Source organism: Ailuropoda melanoleuca, chromosome 14, assembly GCF_002007445.2.
Source record: "Ailuropoda melanoleuca isolate Jingjing chromosome 14, ASM200744v2, whole genome shotgun sequence".
Lineage (NCBI taxonomy): Eukaryota > Metazoa > Chordata > Mammalia > Carnivora > Ursidae > Ailuropoda > Ailuropoda melanoleuca.
The window spans coordinates 90,245,002-90,255,273 of NC_048231.1; the positions used below are offsets into that span (position 1 = coordinate 90,245,002).

A 10,272-nucleotide genomic window follows, 5' to 3' on the forward strand; every position below is an offset into this window, starting at 1 on the left:
GTGGCCTGGGCAGTGTGCGGGGACAGGCTGACAATCTATTTTGCGTCACTGACTAGGGGGCATAAATGGATGTGTTTCCTGCGGCTTTTTCTTCTTCGGACTTCAGGGCTGTGTGTGTGCAGGTTTTATGGCTGTGCAGCCAGTAGCAGAGACCCGCTTTCCCTGAGAGCTGTGGTCCATCCCGCCCCTAGGAGGTGTTTATTGAGCTCCTGCTCGATTCCCGCACTCTCCGCGCGTGGCTGTGGGGACCCAAGAGAAAGGCCGAGCTTCCTGAACTGACGGGCAGGCTGGGCTGCCAGGGCGGCCTGCCCCTGAGAAATGTCCTGGGCGAAGGGAGAGACAAGACAGGAGGCAGAGAGAGAGTGGGGCGGGCAGTGTGTTTGTGTTTGTGTCCTGGGAGCCACAGCAACAATCTGTAAACGTGGGATCACAGGCCCATGCACGTGCAAGTGAGCATTTGGCCTCCGGGAATCTGGGGGTGCAAGGGGGGCAGGTTTGGGTTGAAGATGAGGAAGGGGCCTGATATCTGAACCAGCGACTGGGGGTGTTGGGATGGAGGGGTGTGGCCATGAGGAGGGAGTGCGGGGGCGGGTGGGCATGGAGGGCCCCCCAGATGCTGAGAGAGATCATGGAAAAGGCCACAGGTTCCCCCATCATCCCAGGAGAAGGGGTTCCTAGTCACAGACGGGCTTCCTAGTGGGTCAGGGGCCTGTGTGTAGGAGGGCCTGGCGATCCATGGGGTTTAGATGCAGCCCCAAAGCTCAGCCAGTAACTGTTTCAGAAAGAAACCTCTTTATGTCCCCCTCTTCTTCCCCATGAAAAGGTAATGTCTCTTTTGGTCTTTGCCTAAAATGTCTGTAGCAAAGACAAATACGTTTTATACTGTACTTTGAGGTAAAGCGTCCCATGCGGCAGGTGCTACTGACAGGGCCAACCCCACGTGGAGTTTAGAAGGACAGGCTGTGGGTTTCACAGAGGCTAGGGATCCCTCCCAGCTTCTATCACTCTCTGGGCCTCATCCTCTTCATCTGCAAGCTGGGACCCACAGCTGACACTTTCCTGACAGGATGCTTGTCGGGATTAAAGGCGCCAATGCATTTTTTGTGTAGTCACATTTGTCAACCAGCACCAAGTAGTGACTGTTGGGCACGCACCCGTGCAATCGAGTGGAAAAGGGTCACTGACCAACACGTAAGTGGCAGGGTCTCTATTTATATAAGGGACAAGCAAACACTGAGGGACTTGAAGAGGGGGAAATTAGCAAAGACCACCAAGGCTGGCAACTGAAGGCAGAGGGACAGCACGGGTCCCCCACCCTGCCCAGAGGCACTCCCGGTTCCCTTGCGCGCACTCTGTGAGGGATTATTATCCTGTTGTCAGTTCCTGAAACAGGTGCCTCGGCTTCGGATCATTTCTGTGGATATTTCGCTTGAGTAGAGGAAACTCATTCTCAGGCCAACTGCTAATTAAATATGTTCCAGGTTGAGACTTGGTCACTGCCCCCAAGCCAGATGCAGTCTGAGTGGGAGGATAAGTACTGGGCAGGTTGAACTGGGAAGGGGGGCGGGATCGCTGTGCATTGAAAGCCGGGGCCCAGGAGCTGGGACAGCCAGCGACCACCAGGAGGAGTGGCATTTTTGGGCAGGACAGCAAAACTAAGGGGGAGCCTGAATAGCAGTGGGGAGACCTGCTCCCTAGATGAAGTGCTTGTGTCCTGCCCTGCGTGTGCGGGGCGGGGGGGGTTGCTAGGGACATGTGGGTCCCAGCTGAACCTGGGGGAGGCCCTGATGACAAGGTGCAGCTCAGAGTCAGGCTCCAGGGTAGGGGGAGACATGTTGATTTCCTGACGGGTGGGGAAAGAATTGAGAGAACGGAAGGGCTGGAAGATCAAAGCACGGTGCCCCAGGGCTCAGAAACCATCTCAGAAAATGCAAGGAGAGCAGGACGTGCTTGAGGAGCAGGCAGGCTGTGGCAGGGGTCTTGTCAGGTGAAAGCTGGCACTTGAGCTAGGGACGGTGACGTTGGGGAAGGGCCAAGTGGAGTGGGAGGTTTCCTGATGGCTCTTTAAAGTAATAACAAATCCTAATGCTAATAAAAAATATAATTTAATCAACTTCCCATAAAGATTACAAACTTCCAGGAAATCAGACAGTAAGTCTACCCACAGAAAAAAAAAAAAAAGAGTTGAACTGGTGTGTTGTCTGACTCTGTTTTCTAGCTATTTCCCTCCCTTGCATCGAGCATGTGTAGACAGCCGTGTCCATTAGCGGATATTCAGTTCATATCAGTCCTGGCCTTTGGAAGTCACTGTAGCTATGATTTTGTTAAGTTGAATAACGACAAATAAGTGGCAGTTTTTCTTTTTTGTTTTTGTCATTTCCACAAGAACTACTTGCATGGCAGAGCAACGAAATTGCCAACCTGAAACCCATTCATGTCTTCCTGTCCCCAAGCTCGTTCCTGGATCATTTTGCCTGAGGCTGGAAAAAATAGTAAAGCATCTTCCTTCTAACTGGGGGTGGGGGGTGGGGAGTGGGATATGCTTTAGTATTCATACTTTTAAGTCAATTAAAATTGGTTTATCTGGTTGCTTTAGACCATAGGAAAGTTAAAAGGTCATGACTTTTTTTGGCTCCAATTAAAGAATTTCCTCATGACCAACTCTACTGTAAATTCAACCTGTTTCTTTAGGAGATTTAAGCCCCCAATGAAGAATAAAAAGTCAACCCCAAGGAGACTTAGAGTCTGAGCTGTGATTAAATTTATGCTTCGATTCAAAAATTATAGAAGGTAACTGGGAGCCCCTCCAGCCAAGCCGAAGCCAGGTTTATAACCCCCACTCCATTCATCAGGATTAACAGTTAATTTTAATTCAAAATCAGAGTGAGCGGGGGTCCTCCAGAGAGCCTCCCCGGGCACCCTGGAGCCAGCACGCTACTTTCCTGACCAACAGCAGCCGGCTGTTTTACCTGAGAAGTTCCTAAATGGCGACAGGCCAAGGATTTCAGGCAGAAATGACAGACGTGAAGGTCCCAGGGACACAGCACTATTTACAGGTGTCCTCTGGGAATTTGGAAGCGACCAGAAAATTCTCAACGTGCACAAATTCAGATAGGGCAATTCCATTCTTAGGACCCTACCGTGCGGAAATATTCATGCACGCACACGAAGACCATGCACCGGGATGTTTATCAGAACGCCGTTCGCGACAGCAGGAGGGGCAGTAACGTAAGTGACCGCCAGTGGGGAGCAGGTTGAATAAATGATTGTATCTTCACACGCAGGGCTAACAGTCCGGCAAAAGAAGGAGGTAGATTTATGTGTAGTGGCTGGAAGACGTCCTTGGCCAACCGTCTCGTGAATAAAGCAAGCTTCGGAATGGAATGCGACCCCAGTGAAAAAAACAATAGCATCGACATAGGCCACGGTGGGTAGAAACGTGCACTCTGCCGTCAGACCGGCCTGGGTTCAGGTTCTAGCTCTTCTGTTTACCTGCCAGTCACCACGACACGAGGAGAGGGCCTGGTTTTCCTCGTCTGCAAAATGGGGCACGTAAAAGTGCCTGCCTCATACACACACACGAGGCTTTCAGACAAATAATCAAACTATTAGTAATGAGCAACTCTGGGGAGCTAGACTGGGAGAGAAGTGGGGTTTACATTTTTACTGTATTAACTTCCAGGCCATTTTATAGTTTTTGTAAGAATGTTTAAACAGACTTTTGAAAAAATGTTGTCTCTGAACTGGAGGCGGACTATTAACAGATGACAGCTCCTGCCACGCCCTCAACTGACTGAGGATTAATGAAGGACCTTGAGGATTTATCAAGGACCTTGAGATACTCTGAGGTGCTCCTTCTAGGTGACAGAGGCCTTGGTCTACAGGAAAGCCAGGCCCGTGGAAAAACACAAAATTCTCCGCACAAATGACTCTCTCCAGACCCCCACCCTACAAGGCTTGACCAAACTCTAGCATGGCTTCTACCAGCCCAAAACCGTGTCCCTAGGATGACCTTAGCCTTCTTAAAATGCCAATCTAAGAAAGCTCGACACTGTCAAAAGAATTTACTGGTTGTTCCAGCTAAAGCCCGACTACAGGTCCCCGATGTCTCTTTTCTTAGAGCACTGACTCTAGAAAAATTGCAGTTATAAATCCTTTCTCTGCCCCTTTAAAATCGAAAACTTCTACCACCCAGAAATGTTTCCTCAAGGATCTGGGAGCCACCCCTATGGAGCGTAGACACCCAGGCCGATGGCTGCCCTGACTCCCAGTCTGGTGCGGAAATAGGAGCCCCAGTCTGGTGGGTGCCTTGCTCCAATTCGCGAACTATCTCCTGTCCTAAAGATACGAGAAGCGTGTCTCTCCTCTGGATACGCACCGAATGGCAAACGCAGATGGCCCCATCACACCGACCCCCCAGCATGTCCTGCAGTAGTGTTCCTGTAGCACAACCCAGTGTTTAAAAATTCTCCCACCTTCTCTCTCAGTGGAGTAGAGCTCGGTTCTCTGCCGAAGGCTCCCCCTCCTGCCGTCCCTTTCCCAGCTGCCTGCCTCTGTTTCTCTTTGACACCACTGGTGACAGGGGAGCTCGGTCCAATGGAAAGCCACGACCTTGGAGGCGGGAGGCCTTGGGATTGACCCTAATGGTATTTTCTAAATCTCTGTCTCCCAGTAAACATTGGCGGAAGAAGGAGGTCGCGGTGGCTCGCTGTGTAAGAGACAATTGAACTGTGCAAAGTTTGCTTCCCCCATAGGAGCAGTAGACTAGCTCCTTCCCTGAGTGCTCGGCAGAGCCCTGGGCAATGTCTAAGCTCTCCATATACAGCATTTCATGAGTCCTTAGAGCAACTCTATGAGGTAGGTGCCGTTCTTTTCTTGGACTCGATCCTTCAGGAAGATTATGGAATTTGCTTAAGATCACACAGCTCGTAAGTAGCAAACCCGGGGCCCAAACTCAGCGTCTCTGTCTCCGCAGGCGTTTGCAGGGCTGAGATAAAAAGCATGGCCGTGTGCCTATGAAGTTATAGCTTAAATTCACTGTTGATTCTGGAAAGTGTTCTCTCCATAGGAAGTAGCTATGTCTTACTATATGGAATCCAAACATGGCCGTAGTAAAATGAAAAGCCACAACACACATCTCTGTGGTCAACATTCAGCCTTAATCCCTCAAAACCGGGTTTCAGGCCCCTGAAACAGGTGTCATCAAACAGAATATAGAACCCCGCCTTCTTTTCTTCATAGAACCTACTGGTCTCTGAAGTGTCCTCTCTCTCTCTCTTTTTTTTTAAATTTTATTATTATATTATGTTAGTCACCATACAGTCATCCCCGGATTCCAATGCAAAGTTCGATGCTTCATTAGTTGCGTATAACACCCAGGTGCACCATGCAATACGTGCCCTCCTTACTACCCATCACCAGTCTATCCCATTCCCCCACCCCCTCCCCTCTGAAGTCTTCAGTTTGTTTCTCATAGTCCATAGTCTCTCATGTTTCATTCCCCCTTCTGATTACCCCCCTTTTCTTTATCCCTTTCTTCCCCTACCGATCCTCCTAGTTCTTATGTTCCATAGATGAGAGAAATCATATGATAATTGTCTTTCTCTGCTTGACTTATTTCACTTAGCATTATCTCCTCCAGTGCCGTCCATGTTGCAGCAAATGTTGAGAATTCGTTCTTTCTGATAGCTGAGTAATATTCCATTGTATATATGGACCACAGCTTCTTAATCCAGTCATCTGTTGAAGGGCATCTCGGCTCCTTCCATGATTTGGCTATTGTGGACAATGCAGCTATGAACATTGGGGTGCATATGGCCCTTCTCTTTACTACGTCTGTATCTTTGGGGTAAACACCCAGTAGTGCAATGGCTGGGTCATAGGGTAGTTCAATTTTTAACTTTTTAAGGGACCTCCACACTGTTTTCCAGAGTGGCTGTACCAACTTGCATTCCCACCAACAATGTAGGAGGGATCCCCTTTCTCCACATCCTCTCCAACAATTGTTGTTTCTTGCCTTGTCTATCTTTGCCATTCTAACTGGCGTAAGGTGGTATCTCAGTGTGGTTTTGATTTGAATTTCCCTGATGGCTAATGATTTTGAACATTTTCATGTGTCTGTTAGCCATTTGTATGTCTTCATTGGAAAAGTATCTGTTCATATCTTCTGCCCATTTTTTGAATTGTTTATTTGTTTCTCGTGTATTGAGTTTGAGAAGTTCTTTGTAGATCTTGGATACCAGTCCTTTATGAAGTGTCCTCTCTTGAGTCTCACTCCCCAGCTAGAACACCAGCTCCCTATAGGGAGGGGTTTTGTCTCTTTGGTTAACTAATCTATCTACGGTGTCGATGACTGTGCTTGGCCTACGGTTGGCACCCAGTGTAAATATAGGAAGGAGAGGGGGAGGGAGGGATAAAGGAAGGGAACTGAAATTGGATTTAGGAATAGACTATCTCGAATTTAATCCCCACCCCCCACCTAAACTTAATGATGAGGGGCTGTGGTCCAGACAGATGAGGGACTGGCCACAGTGGGGAGCAGGTCTCTTTATTCCTCAGCCAGGTTGGTGGTGGTGATGGTGGAAGAGAGGACCAGCTTTAAGAACAGCCTAGATATTACATGGTTTCTCAGCTTCAGCACTATTGACATTTTGGGCCAGAAGATTCCTTGCATTTAAGACGATTAACCACATCCCTAGCCTCCCCCCACTTGATGCCAGGAGCACTGCCCCCCACCCCCACCTCTGAGTTGTGACAGCCACAAAAGTCTCTAGACCTTTTGCCAAATATCCTGGGGCAGGGGCGATGGGAGGTGGGGTTGGGGTTGGGGGGAAAACTGGGCCAGGTTGGGAACCCCTGGATTAGAAGGTAATGTAATAACTGGCTACTTACCTAGGTAAGAAGGGGGAATTCAACTCTAGTGCTTCTGTTTAGAGAGCGGTGGACGCTTCAGACTTTTCAGGGGCCTCAAAGCCACTGCAGACACGGTGAAGAGAACAGGAACCTTGGGATCTGGTATGGTTCCAAACTGCAGAAGCAGAGGGATATTCATCAACACGATGACTCAGGAAATGAGCGTTCTCATGCTCTGCCTGCCATTCCAGGTAAGAATTTAAGAAATTTAATAAGAAAATAGATCTGTCCACACATGGTGAAAGAGAATCTAATGAGCAACAAGCCAGGCAGATTCAAAAGCCTCAAATTATTCTCTCTAATACCGGCACAGCCATTTTGGAACACAATTATGGACTTGAAACCCCGCAGGGGAATTCAGTGGAAATCATTTAAATATTTATTTGATGTGAAACCTCTGACCCAGGCAATTCATAGAGCAATTAAAGAAGGAGGGCCTGGAAGATTTGACGGAATGTAGTTTTGAGTTTTGCTGACAAATGGTCGGTACAAGTAATAATGAGTGGCATCTTAAATTAGATCTAAACGTGACTAAGAATCAAGGATCCCATAGGCCTCAGTACAGGAAACTGTATTATCCAATATACAGAGCTCGTTAACAACCCGGAGGAGAAAGTCAATCCGACTTTAGATTTAGATTAAATTTGCAGATAATGCAAAATGCCTGACAAATGGCAAATGCAGAAGATAAATTAAAATCAAAATTGCCAAAGGAACTGGACATTTGAGAACCCTGGTCAGAGCTAAATAAGATGGCATTGAATGAGAAAAGGGAAAGCATTTCCCTGTTGGGTTTGATTACATTTGACAGTCTGAGTAACCAGCAGGCACCGGGGAGAGGTAGGGGGTTGCAGGAGAAGCTGAAGGAAACTTGGCCTTCCTCCAACATACCTTGGAAGGTTAATAACTTAGCATATTGTGTTTTAAGCAGATTTATTTTGCAGCAGGGGAAGTGGGAAGTGGCAGATACAGACCCGCTGTCCTTGCCATCCTAGTTCAGGGGTACAGAGTTTTGCTAAAGGCAAACAGAACTCTGGTGAAGTCCAGACCCTCGTCTGGCTGTGATTTGGTGCTTTCAAGCCATCATCCTGTCTCCATCAACACCACCATCATCATTCTCATCACCAGTGTCAACAACAACACCTACCGAGCTCCTCCCGATAGTCCAGACTCTGCAGAAGAACTTTATTTAGCTTTAAAAAAAAATCTATGACAAAGGCTGGTGAACATCTATTGTTCCTTGAACACAGGCTTTAACACGCTTATACTGAAGAAAAGAGCACTACACGGGATGTACAACCGGAAGCTAAAGATTGGTACGATGGAAGAGATTTCGTTCTTCCTGATAACAGAATAATATAAAAAGCACTTTAAAATGCTGAAGTCATAGAGGACACTTATCGTGATGAGCACTGAGAAATGGATGGAATCGCTGAGTCATTATATTGTCCCCCTAAACCCTCGTACACCTACAGCACTGCATGATAATTCCACTTCCGTAAAGAAAATAAAATGCTTAGAGTCATTTTTTTCGTGTTTTTGGTTTTGTTTTTTTAATCTTCACAACAATCCTTAAGAATGAGGAAACCGAGATGCAGAGAGTTTAAATGTTTTGGCCAAGGTCACAGAGTAAGTGGTGGGGAAGGAATTAGCAACCCATATTCCCTGGGGAACAAACTTCAGCAAGAGGAAATCAGTGAGGAAAACCTAGAGGATTCCCAGCAAATTGGAGAAAAGAATTTGATTCTATTCGGAGGCAAATTCTATTTGTTGGCGCTAGTCAAAGAAACGTGACATTTGCCTTCAGTAAGCTACTTCCTTTTTCAGAGTTTGCCTGTATTGTTGACAGATTTATCGGTCTGTAAGAAAAATCTTATTAACAGTACTTTAAACAAATAGGGGTTTATTCGTCACATGTAACAAGAAGGCAGAGGTGGACAGGTGCTAGTGGTGATTTCCCATTTCAGCAATGTCAGGGCTGACGTCTCTGTGTATTTCTGAGCCTTTCTGTCATGGCTGCAAGATGGCTGCTGGAGCTGGGGGGAATGTCTGCGTTCAAGGCAGGAAGAAGGTGGAAGGTCGGTGCCATCCATATCTGTTCCCTTTATCAGGAAGGCAAAAGTTTTCTCACAGCCATCGGCTGACTTCCACTGGGGTCCCACTGGCCAAAATAGGTCACATGGCTGCTCCTGCCGCAGAGGAGACTAGGGAAGTAGGAAACAGGACTGCTATGATTGAGTTGAAGCCGCCATGCTCCATGGGGGGAGGCTGGGCCCTGGGGGTAGCAAAAAAGAAAGGAGAAGTGGCCACTGGAAGTGACTTAGTGTATCTACAACAGCCTCCTTCTCTCCTTCTCTCTTCCCTTCAGCCAAGCAACTGGGTTCCTACAGTGCTTTGATCTGAGTAGCCGACATGCTCTAGCTAACGTGTGAGTCACTAGGGAGCTGAGATGGGCCTGTTCACAATAGTTCACAATAGTTCATTTTCAATAGGGTGTCTTCAAAGGAACTTAAATCCTAACACTGTAGAAATGGGTTCTGGAAAGTCATCCCTTTGCAGGGGCAAACATCGATGGAGGAGTTCAAATGTTCACTGGGGTGACGTTCTGGCAAGTATTTATTTCTGGGCAGTAAATAGAATCAGAGGCATTCCAAACATGGAGTAATAACTTGATGGATCACTCAAACAGGGAGGGTTGGCTTTTGCATCAGGACATGATGCTGGACAGCTTTTTAGAGCGTTAAACTTAGAGTTACCGCATGACCAAGCAATTCCGCTCCCAGGTACTTACCCCAGAGGAATGAAGACATATGTTACACAAAGATATAAATGTGCATAGCAACTTCATTTATTATAGCCCCAAACAAAGCACAAAGCAAAACAAAACAACTCCCTCACCTGGCAATTAGAAACAGAACAAATGTCTGTCAGCTGGTGAATAAGGAAACAAACTGAAACACAGTCACGAGATGGAAGACTGTTTATCAGAAGAAAGGAACAAACATCTGATACACGGAACAGTGTGTTTGAATCTCAAAAGCATTACTATAAATGAAAGACACCAGTAGAAAGAGACTACTGACTGTCAAATGCCATTTACATGAAATTCTGGAAAAGACAAACTGATCTGTAGTAACAGAAAGCATATCAGTGATTTACGGAAGCTGGGGGTACATCTGGGGGAGACGGGAAAGTTTTTGATTGGTGTGGTGGTACGCATTTGTCAAAATTCAACAAAATGTATCCTCAAAACAGGTGCCTTGTAATACGTCAATGATAGGTCCATAAAGTTGGTTTGTATTTTGAAAAGTCCTACCCATGTCTCCATTTTCATGTTTTCTTTTGCTTTTGTTTCCTTTG

At 47.0% G+C, this 10,272-nt stretch overlaps 1 long non-coding RNA gene across 2 annotated transcripts; it reads left to right on the forward strand.

Annotated features, from left to right (window-relative positions):
* Positions 1 to 2,507: 2,507 nt before the first annotated feature.
* LOC109490624 lies at positions 2,508 to 10,272 on the forward strand. 2 transcript variants are annotated; one of them, XR_004620245.1, is made up of 3 exons: positions 2,508 to 4,712; positions 6,934 to 7,103; positions 8,163 to 10,272. It is a non-coding gene; the product is annotated as an uncharacterized LOC109490624 (long non-coding RNA). The 2 variants fall into 2 exon arrangements; XR_002143968.2 differs by having other exon boundaries at positions 2,508 to 3,427.